The sequence below is a fragment of the Strongylocentrotus purpuratus genome, unplaced genomic scaffold (assembly GCF_000002235.5).
Source record: "Strongylocentrotus purpuratus isolate Spur 01 unplaced genomic scaffold, Spur_5.0 spur5_scaffold_1, whole genome shotgun sequence".
Taxonomy (NCBI): domain Eukaryota; kingdom Metazoa; phylum Echinodermata; class Echinoidea; order Camarodonta; family Strongylocentrotidae; genus Strongylocentrotus; species Strongylocentrotus purpuratus.
In genome coordinates, this window is record NW_022145594.1 from 28659462 (window position 1) to 28676585 (window position 17124).

A 17124-nucleotide genomic window follows, 5' to 3' on the forward strand; every position below is an offset into this window, starting at 1 on the left:
CTCAATGGTTGCATTACTTATTTAGCACTCACATATTTCGTTCCATGGCACTCTGTCAATACACACACATACACACACACACACACACAGGTCACTGACGTAGGCTTACGTCTGGAAATGACGCAACCTTGCGTCAACCCATGACGCCTCATGCAGGCTACGATCGGCATTACCGACTTTATATTATGATCATGTTAGTAATAATGTTAACATTTACTATTACTATTAGTAATAATATTTCTTGTATAGCGCATAATATTTTATGGAATGAATCCTACAATGTAGCCACTTTCTTCACTTGGTTGTACATTAGTTATGAGCTTGAGATCAGCTACTAAAATGTGTAATGCACGAGCTAAACTTTTAAGTTCTCGCACTCTCGTGTAAACAAAGCTATAATTTGCATTTCTATTTCCAGTGTTTTCCACAGTAATATAGAACACAGTTCGTGCACTCGTTCAATAAAGAATATACACTGTGTTCTGCTTTCCCCATCATCATGAAATTACTAGCCTTAGTTTGATTGATGGCATGGCGAATCCTTCTTTCGTAGGATTTCATGAGATCAGCTACAGTACTAAAATTAAATTTTAAAGAGAACTTCGATGTTTAATGCATGGCTAAACTTTTAAGTTCACGCATTCTCGTGTGAACTTGGCTATCATTTGCGTTTCTATTTCCACAGTAATATAGAACACAGTCCGTGCACTCGTTTAGGAGTATTTTCTGCTTTCCACAGCATCGTGAAATTACTAGCTTTAGCCTAATTGATCATGGCGAATCCTTCGTTCGAAGGATTTTATGAGATAAGCTCCTAAATTAAAATTCACAGATAATTTTGAGGTTTAATACGGGGCTAAACTTTTAAGTTCACGCATTCTCGTGTGAACTTGGCTATCATTTGCGTTTCTATTTCCACAGTAATATAGAACACAGTCCTTGCCCTCGTTTATTAAGGAGAATATTCTACTTTCCCCTAGCATTATGAAATTACTAGCTTTAACTTGATTGATGTCTCTGAGATTATCGAATAATCCAATACAAGTCACGCGCCCTCGTTTCTAAATGGCTACTGTTTCCGTTTCCATGGAGATAAGTACGGAGGATGTGAATTTATGGACGATGTTAATTCGGGGTATATGAAATATTATGTATTAATAGTATATGAAAATCAAAAAGTTTCATTTCGTAGCGATGTAGGCTTACTGCCGGGGAGCTGGATTAGTGACCAGATGGTGTGACATGATAATGCTTGAAAACCTCAAAGACTTCGATTTTCTTTCCCTTTTCCTGTATTTACAAGAAATGCATAATCATCGTAAAGGTTCTCCTGTCCTCTTAAAAGGCCGAAACCTTTAGAACTTCGCACCGTTAGATTTCATAGTAGGCCCTAATCAGGACAGTAAAGAATTTCTTTGAAATGGGTGCGCTTGTGCAGTCCTCGAGGGGATAGCCTATATCACAACATCGACATTAGACCGGCATCAATTAAAGCTCCCCTCTTCCATCCAAAAGAATAAAATAAAAATTAATAACTGAATAAAATATATTGAAAATAGTTTACTAAATGAATGAATAAATAAATGAATATATAATTAAATAGAAATTATTAACAAACTTTAATACTGAATAAATGAATAAATGAATGAATTATTAATGACATTGACTAAATGAATAAATGACTACACTAAATAAAAAAGTAAATCAATAACAAATTGAATAAATACAAAATATTTAAAAAAATAATATATAAAACAAAATACAAAAAATGAAATTAAAATACAGTACCCATATGGCCAATATTAGGCCAGTGTTGAAGCCCGCCTAGAGTCGGTTATGGCGATATGACTTGAGTTTTCAACAACAACAAAAATATGGCAATGCCTCTGCCCTCAATATAGATTAGAATTTACATTATTATTCATAAAGAAAGTGGAACTAGGTTGATGACCAAAGCAATTAAAATGTCAATGCCCAACATGAGCTAGGGAGCATAACGAATTACGACATAACGAGAAAACCGACTCAATGCCACGGTAATCAGTATCACACAAATAGACATACTGATTGCGTCCAAAGCAATCGAAGTGGTGCAATGTTTAAGTAGTGGTAATGGATTTAAAGGTATGGTACACACAAATATGAAATGTTTAATCACAATTTAAAGGGTCCAGGAGTGACTACTTAACAAATATATATCCGATTAGTACTTATGTCACGGTAGATTTAACTTTTATAGTGTTCAAAGTATTAATCTACCATTTTGAAAAGTGGTCACTCCTCAATCCTTTTGAATGGTGTTTTAACATTTTAGCTTTAGAGTGTAGTGCCAACCTGTTTTGACGAGGGGTTACGTTCCGATAAAGATGGTGAATAATGATTTAAGAGCATTCTCATTTATTTAGCTTCATGTCCGTGTGGGTCAATATCATAGACGGTACAAATGTACACTGAAGATGACTGCTCTTCAAATGAATCCCCTCATACGTATACGAAAAATGTCGAGCGAGAAATACCTGAAATACACGTATTTGAATACCAAAAATAGAACTAAAGCCGCATGTTACTGTGTCGTCCTATATACCAATATCTGTGTGGAGTTGTTTGATTTTCAGTATATTGAGTCAATCCCATTGCATAGGGCCTTTGGGGATCTTTCTAAAAACCTCCCAGAAAAAAAAACTAAATTGGTATCATGTACTAAGTACAACATCAACATTTTCTCGGTTCTCAGTCCATTTTCCATTTTGTCAGATAATGAAAAACAATCACATAGGTCCCTCAAAAATTACAATTTAATGGGAGCAAAAGACGAAATTATTAAAACGTGTGACCAGTTGCTTAAAAAATGCTCGATTCTTACTTCGATCGCCTAAAGCACGTTAAAAGAATTAAACTTTGTATTACACAATCGCCAAAATGTTCACTTGTTTTCTCTCGTCTTGTGCATCATAAATTTAAATGTCAAGCCATGACAGAACTCACAGAAGCATATTACGTACTCCCAAATGTAATCGACAAGTTATTGTCGATTATTGAAGTTGCCCATTTCTTGATTCTTGAAAGTCTGTGTGAATCCAGATTTGAGAATTAAGTCATTATTTTCTGCCGAAAGTCACGCGCGCTTCACACGGAAATGTGTATATGGGACTACACTTAGACGTAGCATGAAAGTGTGCTTCAAACTTATGATATTTGTCGTCATATTTCAAAATGAGGGCATTTGAAGAACTATCTTTTACACCGTTTATTATTTTACTCAGATATTCTTTCAATATTTGACATACCAGTGTAAAGAAAGCTCACCCATAACTGTCCATCTATGCCAGAAATCGTCTTTCTCCTTAATCCTGATTTCAGAAAAACCCCATTTTCGAAAACATGAGATACTGTAATTAGTTTTGCCCCATTAAACTGACTGTTTTGGAACAGCCGTTACGTTTCTTATTCGAATAAGTCCATTATGGTACTGGAGAACGATTTTGCCATACTTTTTTGAATTGTTTATGATCATGATAGAATTCGTTATTGGGCCATTAACTTTTATAATCGCTATAGTTGAGTATTCAACGAGAATTTCAGGCTCCAACTATCCGATATTCACTTTTTGTTCATAGACTAGCATATATATAAACTTAATACTAAAACTACTACTTATATTTTTTTTCCAGGAGCTCGCCGCTAGATTCAGTTGTCATAAATGAGTTTCAATGATTCTCCGAGGAAACTTGAATTCCATGAGTAAATTATGTGTTTTCCATATCATTTGATCGTACTTGTACATTCAAATGAATCTGTCAAACTGTTCAGTAAATTTCAAAAAGAAAATGGACGGTTGGTTTTTTTTTTCTTCATTTTGTTACTCATGTTTACAGGTAATTATATTCTAGCTTTATTTGCTAGGAGATATTGGATTGCATTTTTCCGTTTTTATCGATTTTAAGATCATTGCAGCATCTCGTTTCACGTAACCGTCAACATTATTCTCGCCCGCTGCTATTTTATTATGCGCCATTGTCTGTATTTTCGCTTATGGATGTACAGGGGTTGTTTTGAGTTACGATTCTGCTTATTTTATGTTGAACATGATAGCAACAACTTTCGGAAAATCAACCTATGCGCGTCACCTATTGTAACGTGCGAACATGACGTCAACCTGCCATTGGACCATAGACGCGCCGAGTGAGATTGATATTTGTATTTGTATTTGTATTTATTAACATTTATTTCCTTCTCAACAGCACAATATAAAACACAATGTATATATACATGATATATGTAACAATTATTTCAACATAGAGTATACAGTAATTAATTCAGATACGGAAGGAGGCGAAAACCCGGAAAGCGTAGCTTGAGTTGGGAACGCCCATAATAAATTAACACAGTTACCGAAAGAACATTATAGACATTATTATGAAAATTACATTGTATATAACAGAACGTTGATAGGAAAGGAAAAATAGTGAAAGGAAGAGAGGAGAGAATTAAGTATAGGAAGGCATGTTCACTTATAAAGAGAAAGTTACATCATATCGTACAAGAAGTAAACAAAAAATCCATAGTGCATGAACAAATGAAACAAAAAGATATATAAAATCGCCCGTGGTTCGATGCGGCAGTATAAATTCCCTTTTACTCCATAAATTTTCCGAGGTCGATCTCTTGGAGAAGCGCAATTATGTAGGCATCATGTTTTTGTCTCTAGAGGGCGATAGAGCCGATTTTGTTTCGGTCCTCGGCAGGAAAAACCTGATGCATGACTCGCTTGTTATGACCTGTAACGGATTATGTAAATAAATAAATAAATAAAACCAAGTCAAAGTTGATTTATTTAGCCAATGTTATTTTTCTATATTTCTTTTGCAGCGAAGGGAAGAGCTTTTTAAGGAAGAAGTTCATAAATACAACCAAGTTAGTTTTTTTTTTCCATTTCGAAATGCATAAGGGAGATAAAGGGAAGAGACTGATCCAGAGGTGGGAGGGGGAGGGGCACATATCCCCCCTCCCTTGGAAAACATCAATCTAATATACCTTAAGTACCCTGATGCCTCCTTCCCGAAGGGGTTTTAGATCCCAAAATGCATGTTTAACCTGATTTTACTTCTCTTCAAAACCATCCTTATTCTACTTTGTGTAGATATCGGCCGGTTAGCGAAGTGATGACACGTCATATTCAAGAGAAAACAAATATAATAGGAGAGAACAGACTACGAATGAGAAAGAAATAGAGTGGGAAATAACCCCCCCCCCCCCCCCCCAAAAGAAGGGGAGAGACTAAATGAAAGAAGAGAGACTGAAAGAGAGAGAGTAACTGAAATAAAATATAAAGACTAAATAGAATGAGAGACTGAGAGAGAGAGAGAGAGGGGGAAGAGAGACACCCACATACACACTCAATGAAGAAGGCGTGTGAAAGAAAAGGATTTTGAGAGAGAGAGACACACAGACAGACAGAAAAGAAAAAGAGACTGAATGGGCGATGGGGTACGAAATGAAAACGAAGACCGATCGGTCGAGGAACCATTAATCCATTCCATCTTCATGAGCACGGATGAAGATTTCGAGTACCCTCACGTCCACACACTCACAAATGTAAAAATAGGATATGTATTGTCGTACCTATTTATGACCAACAAAACATTCATAAAACGGACAGGTACTTAACCTTATTCATCGCAAACAAATTTGCTTGCGCATCTCGTAATGTGCTCCAGTTTTGATGAAAATATCGCCAACCGTGTCGAATAAATCTTCAGGGGCGAGGCTCGGAGAGGGGCGACCGTGACAAGGCTCTTATAAAACGGTTTTTGATAGGCTTCTTGACTTGTTAATGGAGGGCAAACCTGATTGAGAAAGATGTCCGTAATGGCCGGTTAGCAAGAGCATAGCGATGTCACGTCACATTGAAGGGATAAAGAATAAAATGGGAGAGAAGAGACAAAGAATGAGAAATAGAGAGAGCGAGAAACCCCCCCCCCCCCCCTCCCCCTGCGCCCATCAAAAAAGAAGGGGAAGAACTAAAGGAGAGAAGAGAGACTGAAAGAGGGAGAGTTACTGAAAGAAAATATAAAGACTAAAATAGGAGAGAGAGAGAGAGAGAGAGAGAGAGGGGATATAGAATGAAAAAACATACTTGATTTTAAATCACATAATAATATTAATGATAATAATATTAATAGGCAATTCTATAGCGCCGTCTATCTAGAAATTCTATTCCGAGGCGCATTTATTATTACCCCGGCTTTAGCCTATAGCTGCCATTACAGCGCTCCAGCATTTCAAGGAATTAGTTCCTGCGAGATATCCATTCACTTTACCTGGGTTGAGTGTGGCTAATGTAGATCAATGTCTTGCCAATAGCTATAACTGATCATGCAGGATTGTTTGGGAGCAAATCTTTTTCATATGCAAGCAGCAACATCAGCATCAAGGTAAGAACAACATCAAAAACATTTGTTTTCCTTTAAATGTTATTTAAATCCAGATTTTTCTGCCAAATAAAGAAAAAGGGAAAATGTGAACATAGGAGTTACTTTCGGGGGGTTAAATTAGTATGGGTATGCACATTTCTTTATTGCACTCAATATATTGTTCCCTTCTTCGCTAGAGAGCGAAGGGGGCGTGTGCTAATCCGCCCCACCCTAAATTGCATGTGATAGATTATGCCCTAACTTACGACCCTGACATACTGCTCTTCAAATCTTTGTTTTGTTTTATTTTGTCTTGTACCCCCCCCCCCCCCTGAACGCACGCCAAATTTTAAAGGGTTTCCCCCCGTTCTGTCTCTCTAGCTGCCGATAAAGGGTTGAAAATGAAACGGGAAAATTATCCTTTATAAAATGGGTAGCGTATGAAGCCCTGCAGACTACTAAAAACATAGAAAACCTAGTATAATTATCGAAATATCGGAGAAATTGACACAATGAAGGGCTTTCGGTATACACGTACAGTTTGAGTGAATATAATTATGTGCATTGTAAACTGCACCGCGGAATAGATCTGAATTAACTAATTACATGTGTAATTTTTATCAGCAATTATGTCAACATCAGATTCGGTAGGAATAATAGATAAAGGAAGATCCCTAACATCTTGTCACATTATCTAAGATATATTATTCACGTGTACATGCACAAAATGTGTAAGGTGCAGAAAGCCTTTGTCTCGAACAGCACATGGAAACTCACAGGTTTACTTAAAGGTACTATGTCCCATTTGCAGGCCCAAAAATGAAAAAGTTAAATTCCAACTGCATTTGAAAGATAATACTAATTTAGAACTTCCCTAAAAAAGGTGGGGCTTGAAAATGTCTTCAAGTGGGAAAATAACGACTATTATTGTCAAATCTACTTTAGGGCTATAGAGCCCAAAAGTAATAGTCTTGATTTTCAGACAATTGTATCGAATGGTCATACGTTTTATGCTGCGCAAAGATTCAATCAGTTTAATCTTGCATGGCCATCACAAGAAGTGGGTTATTGATGTAGACAAATGCTCATGTACCCTTTACAACTCTTTTCATGTATGTTATTACCAAAGAAGAAAAAAGCCAGTCAGTCACTCAATAGTGTCTGACAGTGAGGTCTAGCAAGTAAACGGGTTTCCTTGCATAATTTGAATATGAGGACATTACTAGCGTTTAAATTTCACAGATAGGACATACATGACATATTCATAATTCCTGCAAAGTTCTACAGAATTTGAGGTTGGCTGCAAAAGGGACATAATACCTTTAACCTCAAAAATCTAGTAAGTTCAAGAACGAAAAGTTGTTGATAAACTACCAAAGATATGGACAGAAGACTTTCATGAAAAAGATGGTCAAGATCGTGTGATTATAACAAAGATAATATCCTAAATTGTGCTTGTAAATAAGCATTTTCCCGACTTGACATTATCACCTTCTTTTTTCTAAATTCACAAAATCAACGCGAATAAGTCAGCAAAAGCTTTGAGACCCAAGTAACAGTGCATAAGGCCTTTGGACCTACATTAACTTCTTTAAACCCAAACTTGGTATACAATATGATTTAAAATGGCAGCTGCTCAATAATGCCCGGGTGCAGAGTAATGAATAAGGTATCATTAAACATGATATTACTTATTTTTTAAATTAAATGTGAATCAAGGTCGCACAGCTTATCAAAGTGTTGTCCATTATGTCATATGTTTCTCTTCAGGGGCTTGGTTCAGTGGTTTAAGAGGAAAAGATGTCTAAACTGACAAGGGTTGTATCACAAGCCAGTAGAATTATTGGAATGCCCATGTAACATTATCAGACAGTGTACAATCAGATCTCTTGACTAGGCTTGATATTATAACGAAACATATTGGATGAGGTGTTTGTAAACAGATCTGGAAGGATTAGCCTTCCAAAAGTGAAGACTGAGAGATACAGACAGTCACTTTTTTATTGCAGCATGCAAAGATTTTAATAGTAAATTTAACAGATGAGCTAGTATGCTCACTGTTATGTCCCTTAATATTGCTAAGGCTTTTGAATAATGTGCAATTCATGTGTGTAAATGTTTACACATAATTATAATGATAAAAATAATAATAATAATGATAATAATTTTTAACATTTTTCTAAAGCGCATCATACAACAAGTCTCTATGCGCTTTACATACATAAAGGAGTGTAACTATTTTATCTACATAAGGCTTGAACCATTTGTAAGGTCAACATACAGAGTAACCTCTTCAGTAGACTTTTCAAGCAGAAAGTCAAATATGTGTTCACATTATGCTTAATAAGACACGATGTTTATGTATTTTAAATTTTATATATGTGTAATTGTGTATGTCTGTGTAACACATTTGCAAATTGCTCATTCACATGAAATGTTATACTATAACAACCGGTAGTTTGTTTAAGTCTTGTCAGAGCCAAATACCTTGCCCTTTACAAATGGAAAAAATTGTTTGAACTTTGCAATAAAATGGTTTATATTATCATATACTTACCATGTGATTTATTTTAAGTAAAACGTAAACAAAACAATTATAAATAATTCATCTGTCATCTGCAAATGCGTTATACTGCCCTCCACACCCCAGCTTAGTAATTTGCATCAATTACCGTGTTTACACAGTGATCCGCCTGAGGGTTGAAGCCGGGTTAAAGCCGCGAGGCGTGTTGAACCATTACGTCTATGGTTGAACCCGGCAATTGTTCCCGTTTACATGACATAAAATTGCTGGGTTCAACCAGGGACAACTCGTGGCTTCAACCCGGCTTCAACCCTCGAGGCGGATCACTGTGTAAACACGGTACATGTCTCTTCGCATTCTTCTTTCTTTTTATCTTTTTCTCTCTTCTTTCAAAGTCGCCGCCGCGTAGTAGCTATCACTATGAATATGATGGACAAAGAAAGCGGACAAAATATACAGTTCCTCAGGTAGATAAAGGAACATCCCTTCACTGCTATTATGTACAAATGTGTAGAACAGGTGAATATGCAAGTGACACCTGTTCTACACATTTGTACATAATAGCAGTGAAGGGATGTTCCTTTGTCTACCTGAGGAACTGTATATTTTGTCCGCTTTCTTTGTCCATCATATTCATATAGTGTATTTTATCCTGAGATCATTTATTGTCTCGATTATACCCATCCAGGCATTTTTATACCGGAGCACTTGTCATGTAAAAAGTGTCCGTGGGTGTAGGGCGCGTATGTGTATATTGTGTGTGGAGGGTGCGAATGTGTGTATGTGTGTTGATGCGTATTAAACTTAGTCTTAGCTAGCTAGAGAGGTGTTCTGGCGTGGAAGTGCCTGGATGGACGAGCTTAAAACAAGCTTTTTTATTCGCACTGCCTCCGTCAGTATAATCTATTCATGCAACATACTTAACATTGTGATGATTGTTAATTGTTTGTTCAAATGTAATTATTGTTTCTGCATTCAATTCATTTATATACTTATTTACATGTATGCACCTTCAAATGTCCGAAAACAAATGTTATGTATTTTTTTACATAATAATACAAATTATCTTATCTTAAAGTAGGATCTACCAAAGTTGGTATATTATATGCGGAGTTAAGAACAGGCTTAATGGAGTTGGTCCCAGGATGGATGCATGTCGATAGCTTGAATGAGAAAGATTGTTTCTGACTGATCTATTTCTTCTGAACGAATTTGACATAATATCAATAAAATCATATTTTTAACGTCATTTATAGTTCCATGTAATATTTTGGCTATAGGCTGGTGCAATGCTGGAGCTAAAATACTGAATGATAGTTTGACGAAATGGCGCATATATAATAACGAAAATGATACATAATTATGGGGCTGGTACCAAATGATAACTCCCGCATGCAGCGAAAGTTGAGCAACGCGACTGACGTTCGTGACGTCATAGATCATGTTTGTTCATGACCATCCAGCCTAGCGCCTAACAACATATAAAATGCGTGTACAAGTAATTGTCGAATTACATGATCTACTATATTGGTTTAGCTGCCACGGATTTCTTGTGAAAATAATATTCAAAACATATATTTTAAACGCTCTCAAAAAGCCACGATGACATCCAAGATGGGAGTGATTCGACTCTTCATGTGTCTGGGCGTCATTTTGCACATTGGTCCTTTGTTTTCCAGTGCCACGAGCCCAGGAATCCAGGCTGTTTTCAACCACACCTATTCGGGAAGTGTTTCGGAAGGCAACGATATCATATACCCGTTCACACACAACACGTCAAATGTACCGTATCGTAGACTGAGACTGAGTGTGGGATTTGAGGCGGTTTTCAACCAAACCTATTCGGGAAGTGTTTCGGCAGGCAACGATATGATATACGCGTTCAAACACAACACATCAAAGGTACCATATCGTAAACTGAGATTGAGTGCGAGAGTGGGGACATGGTCCAGTATTGTGTGAATGATTGATAATGCATATTATGTACAACATAGAAATAACCGTCAGGTATCGGAGGGAGTTCTTTATCCAAACTGACATTTTTCAACCGTGCCTTATCGAGGGGGGGGGGGGGGATTAACTTTCCGGAAAGTGCCCTTGTTCGTTGGTGCCCCCCCCCCCGCCCCACTTTGGAAGTCGCTCGGCCGCCCCTGACCGAAACGTTATGTTAGTGATAATGAATAATAAGAGAGGTAAATGTAGTAACTAATTTACTATATATTGATTTTGCTTAATTGTGTCCCCCCCCCCCCCCATGTTTTAAAAAGGATTGACGCCCCTAACTACTAGTAGTACAAAGCTTCATGAACTATATTACTGGTGCTCGTGCTTCTTCTACCGCTGTAGTGCTAATAACAATTCAAACAAAATCAATATAAAATGATGAGGATGATAATGATAATAATGGTAATGATGATTATGGTAATAATGACGACAATGATGATGATAGTAATAAAAGTAATGATAATAATGATTAAAATAATACAAATATAGGGATGATGACAATATTAGTAGTAATAATAAATTAAAGACAATAAACAGGCCGATACCCGTACTATAGCACCACCATGGTTGTCGATCCGGGGGGGGGGGTGGGGGTGGGGGGAAATATCCCACAAAAAATATTTCAGGTGGGGGGATGGCCTGTACAATCATCCCCTCAATAATTCACCATCAAAAAAAAATGAAGAGAACAATAATGATGAGAGCCCGATGAGAGTAATTAATGGTTATTACTCTCAAGATGACCATCAATAATTATACACATTTTGCTATCTCATTTTCATAATACATACATATATGAAGAGAAAACGAAGTAAATGAGACAACCGTATATGAGACAAGAATAAATTGAATTCTCGCTCATACGGCTTAATCAGGAATTGATGAATTTATTCAATTTATTCAATCAACAGCATCATAGGGATGCAGTACGCCAAATGCAAAGCCGCAGCGTTAAAAAGTAACGAGCTAAATGTTAAGCGCGAAGCGCAAAAGTGCAAAAAAAAGTAGAGAGTGGGAGAGATAATGAGAGGCAGAGAGGATAATAACCCAGGTAGCAAGCCCATGTGGGACCACATGGGTCCCATATGAAAATTATCAACCAATTCCTCAATATAAAGAACTCTTAAAGGTAAAGGAAAGCATCTGAGCAAGAATATCACATGACTTTTGGCCAGTTCAATCTGAAGTGATTTGTAAAGCTGTGTGGGGTTAATGATGCGTTTTTTTTCTTCTTCATAATGCAAGTAAAGTAATAAAATATTGTATCATTGAAGACAAAGACGGTTTTGTCCAAATGGCAGCATGTAGGAGACGGAATTTTCAGTTTGTTCCGTGATTCATACTCAGTATCTATTTTGTTTGTTTGATTTCATCCATTTCTCTGTTTTATATCTCTACATGTAAAACATTTGAAGAGCTATTTAACGAAAGGAGCAAAATCTTTTGATAGCAAATGGAGATAATGATATACATTTTTCTCTATTTAACTTGAACAAAATTATCAATCTAAATTACGAGAGAAATTATGAACACATGCATCTTTTAATAACAATTTTCCATAGACACCTGAACAAAATCGGGTAAACAAAGAGTCCTTTCTTAAATTACACACATTGATCTAGTGCTTCTTGAAAATAAGCTCTTTGTATGTACATAAACAAGCAATAACACAGAATACTCCAGTTCGATATTTTGGAAAAAGATTATAATGTCACAACTTATTTTTGTTTTATTGAAAAGCTGATGTAGGCATATGTTTAGTATTCAATCGTAACAGGCATTAAGATAGTTAAGGTGTTTTTGAAGGTTAGAATGTTATTAAGTTTGAAGTTTTGTTTCTAACACCGCTTCCAATAATAATCCACCTTCTAAGACTGGTTATAGTTTTTGAAGAAAAAAATAGTGCTCTGTTCAGGGCCTTAGGGGAATATTATACTTATATTTTAGAGCGTATCTGGTATGATAAGTATATCTGGGTGACGAAGGAGATAATGGAAGTTTGTTGTTTGGTACTTGGAACGTAAGTTTTATATTATGTTTCTTAAGAAACAGACAGTTTGTATGAGATCAGGAGTTTAAATTTTCTGTCATTTTGAGAACCAAATTTGCATCAGTAGTATTCTGTATCATTGAATTGAGTTTCCCGCAGAGAGGATTCAGTTGGTTTAATTAAAGAAGGAAGAGAGTCAAATGAAGAACCAAAAGCAATATGTTTTTCATTTACTAATGAGAGCTATTTTTTTGAGATCTCCTTGCACAGAATATTGGAATGGGTTTTTCCCGATGAAAGTTGTTTGGAGACATCAATATTCATAAAATGTATGTTTCTATCACCAGGAAATAAGAATTTTCTGCCTACATGAACCTTTCCTGGTTGCGTGTTAATGCATTTGCCCACTGGTAACATAATACACTGTTGCTCATAACGGTGGAATATTTTTTTTTATCCCAATTTATGGAATTATTTTAAAAATAATTTAAAAATACTAGATCTAGATAATAGTATACAGTCTCAGATTTTATTGAATAATAATTTGCCAATATGTGTTTTGCGTGACTGCTAAAGCATGTATATTATGCTACTATGTTTATCAACTAGGGGACCTATGCCCTTAAGTCATAGATGACAGTAATGAGGATTAATGCCCTACAAAAGGGCGATGATATAGCACACCGACACGGTGTTGATCCTGGGGCCTCACAGTTACGAGGCCATTGCTTTGTCACTGAACCATGACTGTACGCAGCGGGGGCTATGGTAGGGGGCAGTTTCCATAAATTTAAAAAAAAACAGAAAATGCAATAAATTTTCAATAATTTATTGCATTCTACCCCGGTTCCCAACATAAAAAAATCCTCTGGACGGCCATGCATTATGGCTCAAGGCATGGGCACACAGAAGATTTTTTTTATGTTGGGGACCGGGGTAGAATGCAATAAATTATTGAAAATTTATTGCATTTTCTGTTTTTTTCTTCAATTTATGGAAACTGCCCCCTACCATAGCCCCCGCTGCGTACAGTCATGGTTCAGTGACAAAGCAATGGCCTCGTAACTGTGAGGCCCCAGGATCAACACCGTGTCGATGTGCTATATTAGTGCCCTTTTGTGAGGCATTAATCCTCATTACTGTCATTTATGACTTAAGGGCATAGGTCCCCTAGTTAATAAACATAGTAGCATAATATACATGCTTTAGCAGTCACGCAAAACACATATTGGCAAATTATTATTCAATAAAATCTGAGACTGTATACTATTATCTAGATCTAGTATTTTTAAATTATTTTTAAAATAATTCCATAAATTGGGATAAAAAAAAATATTCCACCGTTATGAGCAACAGTGTACTTTCACAAGTTGATGTCCCTCACCATTGGTTTTTTTTTTTGGTAATGTCTAAATTTCGTTAATCTTTGTTATTGCCTTTTTTCCAATCATACAATGTATCAATAATAATGTTCCATTTTTTCCCCTTCTTCTTTTCTTCTCTATCATAGAATAACTCACACTTTAATATGTATTATTGATTTCTTAATGCGTATGTTGTTATTATCAAGTTCGTATTTAATGTACGTTCTCTATCAATGTATTCTATCACATCATTCTTACTTTGATTACTATGTCTTTTTAATTTGTATAGGAATCAATAATAATGTTCCCCAATTTTGATAAATTCCAATCATACAATGTATCAATAATAATGTTCCACAATTTGTAAAACTTCCAATCATATCAATAATATTTTTCCATAATTTGGATAACTTCAAATGAAATCAAATTATTAATAATAATGTTATACAGTTTTGCTAACTTCCAATATTACCGTATCCATATATGACTGTATAAACAGACAGTTTTCTGCATTTTGATATGTTTTATTGATTTCTTAATGCATATGTTGTTATTATTAAGTTCTTATTCAATGTACTTCCTCTATCAATATGTTCTATCACATTCTTCTCACTTTGATTACTATGTATTTTAAATTTGTCTATAAATCGATAATAATGTCTCCCAATTTGGATAACTTTCAATCATCAATAATAATTTTCCATAATTTGGATAACTTCAAATCAAATCAACTCAAATTCATAATGTTATACAGTTTTGCTAACTTCCAATATTACCGTATCCACATGACTGTATAAACAGACAATTTTCTGCATTTATTATACATGCATAGTTTGAACAGCTCTTTTTCGAATCCTTCTTTAAAATAATCCTAACAGTATTTGATCTACATGTATATTATCGTTAGTTTTAGTTACACATTCATTTATAAATTATGTTGACCTTATCTTTATATTTTGTTTTATGTATGCACCAGCCAATGTGGAGAGCCTCTCGACAGAATTTTTAAAATTCTTTTAGGTGATCCTCAGGCATTGGCTGGTGCTAAATATCATTATGTTTACAGTATGTTCTATCATTTGTTAACCTTGTGATGTTTTGTATGTTATCATCTTGCCTGGAAATGAAATAAATAAATAAATAAAAAAGGCAATCAATTGTCGCTAAGGTTCAGTAATCGTTCCTTAGATTGCTATGCCCTAAGCAATACCATGAGACATCAAGCTAGGTAGAACTATGACCGACAAATATCATACTGTCTTGGAAACAGTCAGAAACCACACATTTCTTAACAACAATTGAAACTTCTCCCGGGGGCCTGAAATGTAATCCCTTTTGTCCATACAAACAGCATTGTAAAAAACGATAACAAAAATACGAATGCTAAAAATACATCGTCGTTAACGTTGGGAACCTCCACTTTTATCTCTTTTTGCCAAATATTCCGAACAATAAGACCAACCAAATGGAATGAACTGTGAAATGAATTTATCATGAGTCCGGAAATATTGATTTGCTGCTACTTGTTATGACAGTTTTAAAGAGCAGCAACGGCGAATAATTACCGCTAAAATTCGGCAATCGTTGCTTTGAATGCTTTTCCCTGAATAATGCTATGGGCATAAAGCTAGATAGAAGTATGATCGACAAAAAAAATTATCTTGAAAACAGTCAGAAACCATTAGAACTAGAATAAAAATGATACAAATAATAATAACAATAATTATCATAATCAAAATCATCTTATTGATACTCATACTAAATACAACAATCAAAAATGATAATAGAAATAAGTATAACTGTGTACTACTCCTACTACTACTACTACTACTACTACTACTATTACAAATATAACTACTACTCCTTCTACTACTACTACTACTACTCCTACTACTACTACTACTACTACTACTACTACTACTACAAATATAACTACTAGTACTACTACTACTACTCACTAGTACTACTAGTAAAAATTATGTGACGCTACATAACACAGTGTTGTTTAATCGCGGTAGAGGTTTACGGTACACCATGTGTAAAGTCCTAGAAGGACTAAGGAAAGTGGATAGAAAATAGAAGTGAAATAGAAAGGCGAGAAAGTGGAGGTTGGAAGGAAGAGTATCTTTCGGAAGTGAGTATAGTCCTGAAAAGGACTGTAAACCAGAAAGTTGTAGATAGGATGAGAGGTTTGAGTAGAAGACTGGATTGAGTTGGAGAGTTGAGTAGAGTTGCAGAGCAGGAGCAGGAGAGTAGACTCGACGTTTCGGACAGGTTGACTGTCCGTCTTCATACCACCATGCAAACCTTCAAACATCATCTGACAGTGTTGTTTATTGTTCTAAAGATATTTTTTGCTTACACCCAGTAGATTAATAACGTAAGCTCGATCTTGTAATTTAAAACAAGTTAGAAAAAAATCTTGAAACCAGCGGGATATTCTGGGTGCAAGCCAGTTAATTCTTAACAACAATTGAAATCTTTTCCAGGGGGCCTACAATGCAATTCTTTTCTTTTTTTTCTTACTCAAATTGTAAAGACGCTGAAAAAATAAGAATACTAATACATCGTCGCGAACGGTGGGAACATTCACTTCTATCTCTTTTTGCCAAATATTCCGAACAATAAAACCAACCGAACGGAATCAACCGTTAAATGAATTTATCATGAGTTCGGAAATATTAATTTGCTGCTATTTGGCATGAAAATTTTAAAGAGCAGCAGAGGCAAACAATTGTCGTCAAAATTCAGCAATCGTCGTTGTGCTAGCTTTCCCCTGAATAATACCATGGGTTTAAAGCTAGATAGAAGTATGATCGACAAAAATAA